Raw genomic sequence first — 12,500 nt, 5'->3', positions numbered from 1 at the left:
ACTATATCGTGCTATTGCGACTTTATATCATGCTATTGCGACTTTATATTGCACAATTGCGACTTTATATCGTGCTATTGCAACTTTATATCGTGCTATTGCGACTTTATATCGCGCTATTGCGACTTTATATCGTGCAATTGCGACTTTATATCGTGCTATTGCGACTTTATATCATGCTATTGCGACTTTATAACACAAAATTGCGACTTTATATTGCACATTTGCGACTTTATAACACACAATTGCAACTTTATATTGCACAATTGCGACTTTATATCATGCTATTGCGACTTTATATTGCTCAATTGCGACTTTATATCGTGCTATTGCGACTTTATATCGTGCTATTACGACTTTATATCACAAAATTGCAACTTTATATTGCACAATTGCGACTTTATATCATGCTATTGCGACTTTATATTGCTCAATTGCGACTTTATATCGTGCTATTGCGACTTTATATCGTGCTATTACGACTTTATATCGTGCTATTGCGACTTTATATCGTGCAATTGCGACTTTATATCGTGCTATTGCGACTTTATATTGCTCAATTGCGACTTTATATCGTGCTATTGCGACTTTATATCGCGCTATTGCGACTTTATATCATGCTATTGCGACTTTATATTGCTCAATTGCGACTTTATATCGTGCTATTGCGACTTTATATCGTGCTATTACGACTTTATATCGTGCTATTGCAACTTTATATCGTGCTATTGCGACTTTATATTGCACAAATGCGACTTTATATCACGCTATTGCAACTTTATATCGTGCTATTGCGACTTTATATCGCGCTATTGCGACTTTATATCGTGCAATTGCGACTTTATATCGTGCTATTGCGACTTTATATCATGCTATTGCGACTTTATATTGCACAATTGCGACTTTATATCGTGCTATTGCAACTTTATATCATGCTATTGCGACTTTATATCGTGCTATTGGAACTTTATATCGTGCTATTGCGACTTTATATCGTGCTATTGCGACTTTATATCGCGCTATTGCGACTTTATATCGTGCAATTGCGACTTTATATCGTGCTATTGGAACTTTATATCGTGCTATTGCGACTTTATATTGCACAATTGCGACTTTATATCGTGCTATTGGAACTTTATATCGTGCTATTGCGACTTTATATTGCACAATTGCGACTTTATATCGTGCTATTGGAACTTTATATCGTGCTATTGCGACTTTATATCGCGCTATTGCGACTTTATATCGTGCAATTGCGACTTTATATCGTGTTATTGCGACTTTATATCGTGCTATTGCGACTTTATATCGTGCTATTGCAACTTTATATCGTGCTATTGCAACTTTATATTGCACAATTGCGAATTTATATTGGGCTATTGCGACTATAACACAATTCCGACTTTATATCACACAATTGCGACTTTATATCATGCAATTGCGACTTTATATTGCACAATTGCGACTTTATATCATGCAATTGCGACTTTATATAATGCAATTGCGACTTTATATAATGCAATTGCGACTTTATATTGCACAATTGCGACTTTAGAACACACAATTGCGACTTTATATCATGCAATTGCGACTTTATATATCGTGGTATTGCGACTTTATATCATGCAGTTACGACTTTATATCATGCAATTGCAACTTTATCGTGGTATTGCGACTTTATATTGCACAATTGCGACTTTATATCATGCAGTTACGACTTTATATCATGCAATTGAGACTTTGTATCGTGGTATTGTGACTTTATATAACGCACTTGCGACTTTATATCACACACTTGCGACTTTATATCACACACTTGCGACTTTATATCACGCACTTCTGATATGTAAACTCGCAATTGTGAGAAAATGACCTTTTTTATGTTTTATTCTGTGGCAGAATTCCATACATGTTTTACTTGAGAAACATCAAACTAAAGGAAAGCGTAATGAAACGGTCGGTTTATCAACAATAGCAGACGGCTCAGCGCGAGCTCAGAACACGGTTACTCGCGGCACGATCTCGGTCATGTGACCCCGTTACTACAGCGCTGGAGATCCGGTGTGAAATGAGCGCTTGAAATCACCACAGAATTAATAACATCGCTGCCAGATCTTGTGCGAAGCTTTCAAATCCAGCGCAGAATTCTCTGTGTATCATCCATAGACATCAGATCACACAGCCCTGATGAGGAACCAGCAGAACACCGGCCATGGGCAGCTTACAGGAGGCTTTCACGCCGCTAATCACCAGCATCCACCGTGGACTTACTGTCGTAACGCTGACCATGGGTTTTACTGTATTCATTTCAGGGTTCGTACAACCTTGTGAAATTCAAGCACATTTCAAGGACTTTCAAGTGCTTTGCATTTTTCCAGCTCTAAATGTTCAATTGAAATGTTATTATAATGTGATGACGAGGCGAGATTTTGGACAATATTTAATAGATATCCTCAATGACAAAATTCATGACTGGACAGTAGTCTGCAGGTGCATTTTGAAATGTTTTAACTAATAATCTTGTCATTTCAGTTCTAATTTATCAGTATGAATTATCAAACGCATTGAAAGACAACACTGTAAGCTCTGTAAAATGTTTAGCCACAAACTCAACTGGCTGGCTTTCTGAAGACTCTGAAGACCTTCCAGAACTTCTGATTGAGGCTGTGTGTGACCTCCTGATTTAACTCCTTTGCACAAATTGCACATTAAAACAAAAATAAAAACAGTAGGCTATATATAACAAAATAAATAACAGTGCAAGTGCAACCATAATCAAAGTAGGCCTACTCTCTCCATATTAACAGTGCAAGCAGAGACCAGAGCCACAACTACACAGTCCAGAGACAGGCTTGTGTGCAGCGCGCATCGGAGCTCGCGTGTACTTTCACTTTCAAATCTGGATTGCGGATAGACTACTCTGTAGTGGCAGCGCTGAGCCCATAGGGGCCGTTCACACAGAACGCTCAAGTTAAAATCAGTTCAACGTTTACGCGTCTCGAGACCACTGCCAGCGTCTCGCATTTTACAAGGCAAAAACGCATGGTCTCGAGGCGCGTTTTTAAAAAGTTGAGCTGATTTTAACTTGAGCGCCGCGTTTGAGAATGCCGTGTCATGCGCGAGGCGCTGCAAAAGCGCGAGCACAGCGCTATGGATGAACCCCTCCCTCGGGTTCAGCCGGCTGGGCAGCTCGTGCTGGGTGAGCAGAGCAGACTTTACAGAACTTTGTGGGTTTCATTTTGATAAAAACAGCAAAACGACAGTGGAGGCAGTGCCGTGGTGCACACCGTGATGTAATGTGAATGTAGTGGTGGAATATTCTATGCTAATTTCACGCTCACGCTGTGTCATGGCAATATCACGAGACAGCTTCTCACTCAACGAGAAATCTCGTCACATTTTAGTCTCGCGAGATCTCGTCACACCCCTATTAGTTACTGCTCTTATTAGTGCAAAACAATAGCCACTTTATGATAAATGTGAGATGCGTGATATATCGGTATCGGCCGATATATGTTCGTTTTTAATGTTATCATTATCGGCCCGATAAGAAAATCTACCCGATATTAGGGCTGTAACGATACAGCAAACCCACGATTCGGTTCGTATCCCGATTTCTGACCCACGATTCGATACAAACCGCGATTCTTGCGAGGAGGGAGGATTTTAAAAGCCAAATAAATAAATAAATAGCTAAAGCTATAACTCTGTTTCTTTTGACAAACAAACAGAACTATACTTCATTGTGGAGATGATTCGAGCATGTTAAAAATTCTTCTGAGGTAACCGAGGCTTACTGTCTGTGCTGTAAACCACAAATAATATATTGCCTATTCCGCATGACCCGCATCTCAAGCGCAGGAATAACGCTTGCCACAAAGTGAACGCGCCTATATAGAGAAATGCACACTTCCTACGAATTAGCCTACTAAGCCGCCATTTCTTTATGTTTTGAATTAACGTTAAATCAAGTAAAAGTATTTCAAGCTTTCTAAGTTTCGGTTCGGTTAGGAGGTGAGCTCCAGTTCACGCGCGCGCCGGTGCCACACACACACACACACACACACACACATACAAGCAAACACCGCGCGCTTTGCTCACTTGCTCTGGTGTTTGCTTGTGTGTGTGTGTGTGTGTGTGTGTGTGTGTGTGTGTGTGCTCGCGCGCGCGTGTGTGTGCGTGTGGGGGAGAGGTGCGATTTTTGAATAATAATCAAATGATACCCAGCGATCTTCGAATATTATTTTTGCTTGAAATTCCCATAACTAATATGTAAAAGACCCCGTCACAGCCCTAGGATCTATTCTGGACGAGAAAGATAAGTCTGGGAAGGGGTGTGTCGATCGCGATCTGCCTTCTCATACCGCGACACAGGTTCGTGGATCTGAGTGTCGCGATTTCGGTTTAATATCGTAAATCGTTACAGCCCTACCCGATATCTTAAAGCTGATAAATAATGTATTATTTCCTCCAGCTGAGACTCTTCAGATGCGACTGCTCAACATGATGGTGTTGGACTGCTTGAAATATGATTGGAATCACTTCAAAAAGGAAAGTACGGTTTAAGTCTGTCATATCGGCTTCATATTATGAGAACATTATAATTGTGTGTTTGGGACTTGGATTTTAATGGCTAGACTTTAGTTTTTGCAATCAGGCTCTCAAAAAAGATTTTCCAGCCAATATATCGTTTATCGGCTTTCAAATATAAATAATTATCGGTTATCTGCTTTCAAATATAAATAATTATCGGTTATCTGCTTTCAAATATAAATAATTATCGGTTATCGGCGTTCAGATTTAAATAATTATCGGTTATCGGCTTTCAAATATAGAGAATTATCGGTTATTGGCTTTCAGATTTAAATAATTATCGGTTATCGGCTTTCAGATACAAAGAATTATCGGTTATCGGCTTTCAAATATAGATAATTATCGGTTATCGGCTTTCAGATTTAAATAATTATCGGTTATCGGCTTTCAGATATAAAGAATTATCGGTTATCGGCTTTCAAATATAGAGAATTATCGGTTATCGGCTTTCAGATATAAAGAATTATCGGTTATCGGCTTTCAGATATAAATCATTATCGGTTATCACCTTTCAAATATAAAGAATTATCGGTTATCGGCTTTCAAATATAAAGAATTATCGGTTATCGGCTTTCAGATATAAAGAATTATCGGTTATCGGCTTTCAGATATAAAGAATTATCGGTTATCGGCTTTCAGATATAAATCATTATCGGTTATCGGCTTTCAAATATAAAGAATTATCGGTTATCGGCTTTCAAATATAGAGAATTATCGGTTATCGGCTTTCAAATATAGAGAATTATCGGTTATCAGCTTTCAAATATAGAGAATTATCGGTTATCGGCTTTCAAATATAAAGAATTATCGGTTATCGGCTTTCAAATATAGAGAATTATCGGTTATCGGCTTTCAAATATAGAGAATTATCGGTTATCGGCTTTCAAATATAGAGAATTGTCGGTTATCGGCTTTCAAATATAGAGAATTATCGGTTATCGGCTTTCAAATATAGAGAATTATCGGTTATCGGCTTTCAAATATAGAGAATTGTCGGTTATCGGCTTTCAAATATAGAGAATTATCGGTTATCGGCTTTCAAATATAGAGAATTATCGGTTATCGGCTTTCAAATATAGAGAATTATTGGTTATCGGCTTTCAAATATAGAGAATTATCGGTTATCGGCTTTCAAATATAGAGAATTATCGGTTATCGGCTTTCAAATATAAAGAATTATCGGTTATCGGCTTTCAAATATAGAGAATTATCGGTTATCGGCTTTCAAATGTAGAGAATTATCGGTTATCGGCTTTCAAATATAGAGAATTATCGGTTATCGGCTTTCAAATATAGAGAATTATCGGTTATCGGCTTTCAAATATAGAGAATTATCGGTTATCGGCTTTCAAATATAGAGAATTATCGGTTATCGGCTTTCAAATATAGAGAATTATCGGTTATCGGCTTTCAAATATAGAGAATTATCGGTTATCGGCTTTCAAATATAGAGAATTATCGGTTATCGGCTTTCAAATATAGAGAATTATCGGTTATCTGTATTGACCAAATTTTTCATATTCCTATTAAAAAATCCCCCAGCGCTACTGAACTGGTGAACTGTTCTCTCTAGTGTGAGTCTGCAGTCCTGCTTACAATCACATGTGTGTGTGAATCAGATGTGTGTGTGTGTGAATCAGATGTGTGTGTGTGAATCAGATGTGTGTATGAATCAGATGTGTGTGTGAATCAGATGTGTGTGAATCTGTGTGTGAATCAGATGTGTGTATGAATCAGATGTGTGTGTGAATCAGATGTGTGTGAATCTGTGTGTGAATCAGATGTGTGTATGAATCAGATGTGTGTGTAAATCAGATGTGTGTGAATCTGTGTGTGAATCAGATGTGTGTGTGAAACAGATGTGTGTATGAATCAGATGTGTGTGTGAATCAGATGTGTGTGAATCTGTGTTTGAATCAGATGTGTGTGTGAATGTGCTGGTTTGGTGTGTTGTTCAGTGTATCGTCTCTTCTCCTGCTGTCCGTGTGTATGTATGTGTGTGTGTGTGTGTGTGTGTGTGTGTGTGTGTGTGTGTGTGTGTGTGTGTGTGTGTGTGTCCGGTATGATCTTTCACTCTTTTCACTCGCTGTCTTTGTTCTTTTCTGTCCCTTTGTGCCTCAGATCTCAGATCTCTCTGCTCCTCCCTGGCCTCTATGAAACATTATCCTTTTAATCACACAGCTTTTCATTTCCCATGCTGGTTTGTGTTTACTGACTGCCTTAGAAGATTATTACCGCGAGAAACACAGTCCAATGACATATTCAATTCTACTGAACCCATCAGCAGGACCGGGACAAACTCAACACAAGTCCTCGGGTTCGAATGCGCTTCATGTGTGAGGAGTGTGACTGTGTGAGGAGTGTGACTGTGTGAGGAGTGTGTGAGTGTGACTGTGTGAGGAGTGTGTGAGGAGTGTGACTGTGTGAGGAGTGTGACTGTGTGAGGAGTGTGACTGTGTGAGGAGTGTGTGAGTGTGACTGTGTGAGGAGTGTGTGAGGAGTGTGACTGTGTGAGGAGTGTGACTGTGTGAGGAGTGTGACTGTGTGAGGAGTGTGACTGTGTGAGGAGTGTGACTGTGTGAGGAGTGTGTGAGGAGTGTGACTGTGTGAGGAGTGTGTGAGTGTGACTGTGTGAGGAGTGTGTGAGGAATGTGACTGTGTGAGGAGTGTGACTGTGTGAGGAGTGTGACTGTGTGAGGAGTGTGACTGTGTGAGGAGTGTGACTGTGTGAGGAGTGTGTGAGGAGTGTGACTGTGTGAGGAGTGTGTGAGTGTGACTGTGTGAGGAGTGTGTGAGGAATCTGACTGTGTGAGGAGTGTGACTGTGTGAGGAGTGTGACTGTGTGAGGAGTGTGACTGTGTGAGGAGTGTGACTGTGTGAGGAGTGTGACTGTGTGAGGAGTGTGTGAGTGTGACTGTGTGAGGAGTGTGTGAGGAGTGTGACTGTGTGAGGAGTGTGACTGTGTGAGGAATGTGACTGTGTGAGGAGTGTGTGAGTGTGACTGTGTGAGGAGTGTGTGAGGAGTGTGACTGTGTGAGGAGTGTGACTGTGTGAGGAATGTGACTGTGTGAGGAGTGTGTGAGTGTGACTGTGTGAGGAGTGTGTGAGGAGTGTGACTGTGTGAGGAGTGTGTGAGGAGTGTGACTGTGTGAGGAGTGTGACTGTGTGAGGAGTGTGACTGTGTGAGGAGTGTGACTGTGTGAGGAGTGTGACTGTGTGAGGAGTGTGACTGTGTGAGGAGTGTGTGAGGAGTGTGACTGTGTGAGGAGTGTGTGAGTGTGACTGTGTGAGGAGTGTGTGAGGAGTGTGACTGTGTGAGGAGTGTGTGAGGAGTGTGACTGTGTGAGGAGTGTGTGAGGAGTGTGACTGTGTGAGGAGTGTGTGAGGAGTGTGACTGTGTGAGGAGTGTGACTGTGTGAGGAGTGTGACTGTGTGAGGAGTGTGTGAGTGTGACTGTGTGAGGAGTGTGACTGTGTGAGGAGTGTGACTGTGTGAGGAGTGTGTGAGTGTGACTGTGTGAGGAGTGTGTGAGTGTGACTGTGTGAGGAGTGTGACTGTGTGAGGAGTGTGACTGTGTGAGGAGTGTGTGAGTGTGACTGTGTGAGGAGTGTGTGAGGAGTGTGACTGTGTGAGGAGTGTGACTGTGTGAGGAGTGTGACTGTGTGTGAGTGTGACTGTGTGAGGAGTGTGACTGTGTGAGGAGTGTGACTGTGTGAGGAGTGTGACTGTGTGAGGAGTGTGACTGTGTGAGGAGTGTGACTGTGTGAGGAGTGTGACTGTGTGAGGAGTGTGTGAGTGTGACTGTGTGAGGAGTGTGTGAGTGTGACTGTGTGAGGAGTGTGACTGTGTGAGGAGTGTGACTGTGTGAGGAGTGTGACTGTGTGAGGAGTGTGTGAGGAGTGTGTGAGGAGTGTGACTGTGTGAGGAGTGTGACTGTGTGAGGAGTGTGACTGTGTGAGGAATGTGACTGTGTGAGGAGTGTGACTGTGTGAGGAATGTGACTCTGTGAGGAGTGTGTGAGTGTGACTGTGTGAGGAGTGTGTGAGGAGTGTGACTGTGTGAGGAGTGTGACTGTGTGAGGAGTGTGACTGTGTGAGGAGTGTGTGAGTGTGACTGTGTGAGGAGTGTGACTGTGTGAGGAGTGTGACTGTGTGAGGAGTGTGTGAGTGTGACTGTGTGAGGAGTGTGTGAGTGTGACTGTGTGAGGAGTGTGTGAGTGTGACTGTGTGAGGAGTGTGACTGTGTGAGGAGTGTGACTGTGTGAGGAGTGTGACTGTGTGAGGAGTGTGACTGTGTGAGGAGTGTGACTGTGTGAGGAGTGTGACTGTGTGAGGAGTGTGACTGTGTGTGAGTGTGACTGTGTGAGGAGTGTGACTGTGTGAGGAATGTGACTGTGTGAGGAGTGTGTGAGGAGTGTGACTGTGTGAGGAGTGTGACTGTGTGAGGAGTGTGACTGTGTGAGGAGTGTGTGAGTGTGACTGTGTGAGGAGTGTGTGAGGAGTGTGACTGTGTGAGGAGTGTGACTGTGTGAGGAGTGTGACTGTGTGAGGAGTGTGACTGTGTGAGGAGTGTGACTGTGTGAGGAGTGTGTGAGTGTGACTGTGTGAGGAGTGTGACTGTGTGAGGAGTGTGACTGTGTGAGGAGTGTGTGAGTGTGACTGTGTGAGGAGTGTGACTGTGTGAGGAGTGTGTGAGGAGTGTGACTGTGTGAGGAGTGTGTGAGTGTGACTGTGTGAGGAGTGTGACTGTGTGAGGAGTGTGTGAGTGTGACTGTGTGAGGAGTGTGACTGTGTGAGGAGTGTGACTGTGTGAGGAGTGTGTGAGTGTGACTGTGTGAGGAGTGTGACTGTGTGAGGAGTGTGTGAGGAGTGTGACTGTGTGAGGAGTGTGTGAGTGTGACTGTGTGAGGAGTGTGACTGTGTGAGGAGTGTGACTGTGTGAGGAGTGTGTGAGGAGTGTGACTGTGTGAGGAGTGTGACTGTGTGAGGAGTGTGTGAGGAGTGTGACTGTGTGAGGAGTGTGTGAGTGTGACTGTGTGAGGAGTGTGACTGTGTGAGGAGTGTGTGAGGAGTGTGACTGTGTGAGGAGTGTGACTGTGTGAGGAGTGTGTGAGGAGTGTGACTGTGTGAGGAGTGTGACTGTGTGAGGAGTGTGACTGTGTGAGGAGTGTGTGAGGAGTGTGACTGTGTGAGGAGTGTGTGAGTGTGACTGTGTGAGGAGTGTGACTGTGTGAGGAGTGTGTGAGGAGTGTGACTGTGTGAGGAGTGTGACTGTGTGAGGAGTGTGTGAGGAGTGTGACTGTGTGAGGAGTGTGTGAGGAGTGTGACTGTGTGAGGAGTGTGTGAGGAGTGTGACTGTGTGAGGAGTGTGACTGTGTGAGGAGTGTGTGAGGAGTGTGACTGTGTGAGGAGTGTGACTGTGTGAGGAGTGTGACTGTGTGAGGAGTGTGTGAGGAGTGTGACTGTGTGAGGAGTGTGTGAGTGTGACTGTGTGAGGAGTGTGACTGTGTGAGGAGTGTGTGAGGAGTGTGACTGTGTGAGGAGTGTGACTGTGTGAGGAGTGTGTGAGGAGTGTGACTGTGTGAGGAGTGTGTGAGTGTGACTGTGTGAGGAGTGTGTGAGGAGTGTGTGAGGAGTGTGACTGTGTGAGGAGTGTGACTGTGTGAGGAGTGTGACTGTGTGAGGAGTGTGACTGTGTGAGGAGTGTGTGATAGCACAGATATGAAATGTCATGAGTCTGCAGTTTTAACATACTGAGCCACAGCTTCACTCACTCAAAAACAATCACACACTACCTATAAATGATATAATGATACGATTTCTCTAGTTGGAAATTGGTTAAACGTGATTGAAAACAAATCTGATCATAATATCGACTTCTCTGATAATTATGCTGCTACTATAATATCATTTTTGAGAGCCTGAAAAACAAAAGCCTCACCATTACAATCCATGACCCAAGCACACAATTATATAATTCTATAGCACATAATTCTCATGATGATGTTATGAAGCCGCTACGACAGGCTTGCGCTGCACATGTCGCCCTGAACATGATGAGCGTCTGAAGAGTCTCAGCTGGAGGAAATCATACAGCTTTAATATAACGGGCTGATAGCGATAACATTAAAATTATCATATATCGGCCGATACCGATATGGTGGCCGATATATCGTGTCTCTAGCAGACACAATTACTCTTTAAATAGTTATGAGAATCATATCACAGCAGCAATCCGATGACTGGTCAGACAGGGCATTCTGATTCAGGCACACGTACAGTAACACTTTAACCGACTCTAATGCTTTGTTTTCCAGTTAATAAAAGCTGCCGTTGGTTAATATGGATTTGCCCGATGCAGTGCTGTGTGAACGGGACATCGAGACTCACACCTGTCAGTAAATGTAATCAATCCCAGAGATGGAGAGTGTGAACTTTCTTAAAGTCCTGTTCAGAGAGAGTGGAGGCTCTACTAAAGCCCAGTTCAGCGTTCTCCATCGCGAGCTGGTTTACCGCCGCTATACCGTAGCACAATCCCCGCGCGAGAGACAGTGATCACTCCCGTCTGAGACTGGCAGGAGCCGCCACAGCCTCCACTGGTGAATTACCAGTACAGATCCTGGTGAACGGCACACTCGTGTATTAATGATTACACTGATTTACAGGCTTTATTGTGGGCTAATTATTGATGACATCCACTGGCGTTTTAAAATCCAGGATCATATTTGATTGTCCGTGATCTGGAGGATTGCAGACCGCTGTCCAGCGCTCGATCGGATGGAGCGTCACACACACAAGCTGGAGGCAGAATCATGATGTCATCGTCTACATGGAGGAGTAAATCATATGCATATCTTCTGTGTTGTGTTATTGATTCAGACGCTAGTTCAGCTCAATATGTCATCATTCCCTCTCGCTCGTGTCCTCCAGACCCAGAAGACTCTCCTCCAACACAAGTGGAGATATTGTAATGGAATCTGAGAGGCTTCCGTCCCTCCATTGAAACGCTGATGCTTCAAACGTTCATACAGAGTCGAGTCGTTCATCATTTTGCTTCATAATGACACTCTGTTAGGTAAATAGTAATAGTAGTACATGGCAGGTCAGCTGTCCACATAACCACAGTAACTCAGATTGGCTGTGACAAAATGCATGTCCGAATTCAGATTTTTTTGACGAGACAAGAATGATCAATGATTGCATGAGCAAATCAAGCCTTGCAATGCATATCACTGTCCGACACACACTTCTCCATTACTGCCCGCATTATCCCATGATGCCCTTGGAGGAGATTCTGGTTCAGCTTAGTGTTCAACACAGATCAAACTCCCAGTTCTCCCAGTGCGGAGTAAACCAGTTCTCCCAGTTCTCCCTCAGAGATCTCCATCACAGCTTCATGAGGGAAACCGGTCAGTTCCTCAGACATCAGAAGGTCAGAAGCAGACACGTGCACTAAATGCAAATGTTCTGAGGTTTGCACACACACATCTTTAGCGATGTCCAACATGACGAGAGTCGCTGTGCGGGTTCAGGAACGGGAACTCGTTGCATCACTTCGCTAAAAAAAGGGGCTAAATCGGCAAAAAAAAATTGGGATAGGCCTATTTGTGAATATCAACTGATTCACAGGCAAATGCCGGACATGCGGACCTTCCACACACACACACACACACGAGAACAAAGACACGATGGTAGTGTGTGTGTGTGTGTGTGTGAGGACAAAGAGAGATGCGCTGAAGAAGATAATATATAACGCGTGGCCGCGCGTCAATCAAACACGCTACATGTAACTCTAGCGCTTTGTGTGTGTGTGTGTGTGTGTGTGTGTGTGTGTGTGTGTGTGTGTAACATCATGCAGTAGTGTCTCTTTGTATGTCCCTCCCCCATTGATTCCCTTCAGTGCGAGAC

At 43.4% G+C, this 12,500-nt stretch overlaps 1 protein-coding gene across 3 annotated transcripts in view; it reads right to left on the bottom strand.

Moving 5' to 3' along the window:
• arhgef2b (rho/rac guanine nucleotide exchange factor (GEF) 2b) overlaps nt 1-12,500 on the bottom strand; it is a 59,120-nt gene that overhangs the window by 46,059 nt on the left and 561 nt on the right. The gene's annotated exons all lie outside the window — the stretch shown is intronic.

This window comes from Phoxinus phoxinus, assembly GCF_949152265.1.
Source record: "Phoxinus phoxinus genome assembly, chromosome: 10".
NCBI lineage: Eukaryota > Metazoa > Chordata > Actinopteri > Cypriniformes > Leuciscidae > Phoxinus > Phoxinus phoxinus.
The sequence above is the reverse complement of the archived record's forward strand: the minus strand, read 5'-3'. Positions and strand labels throughout refer to the sequence as shown.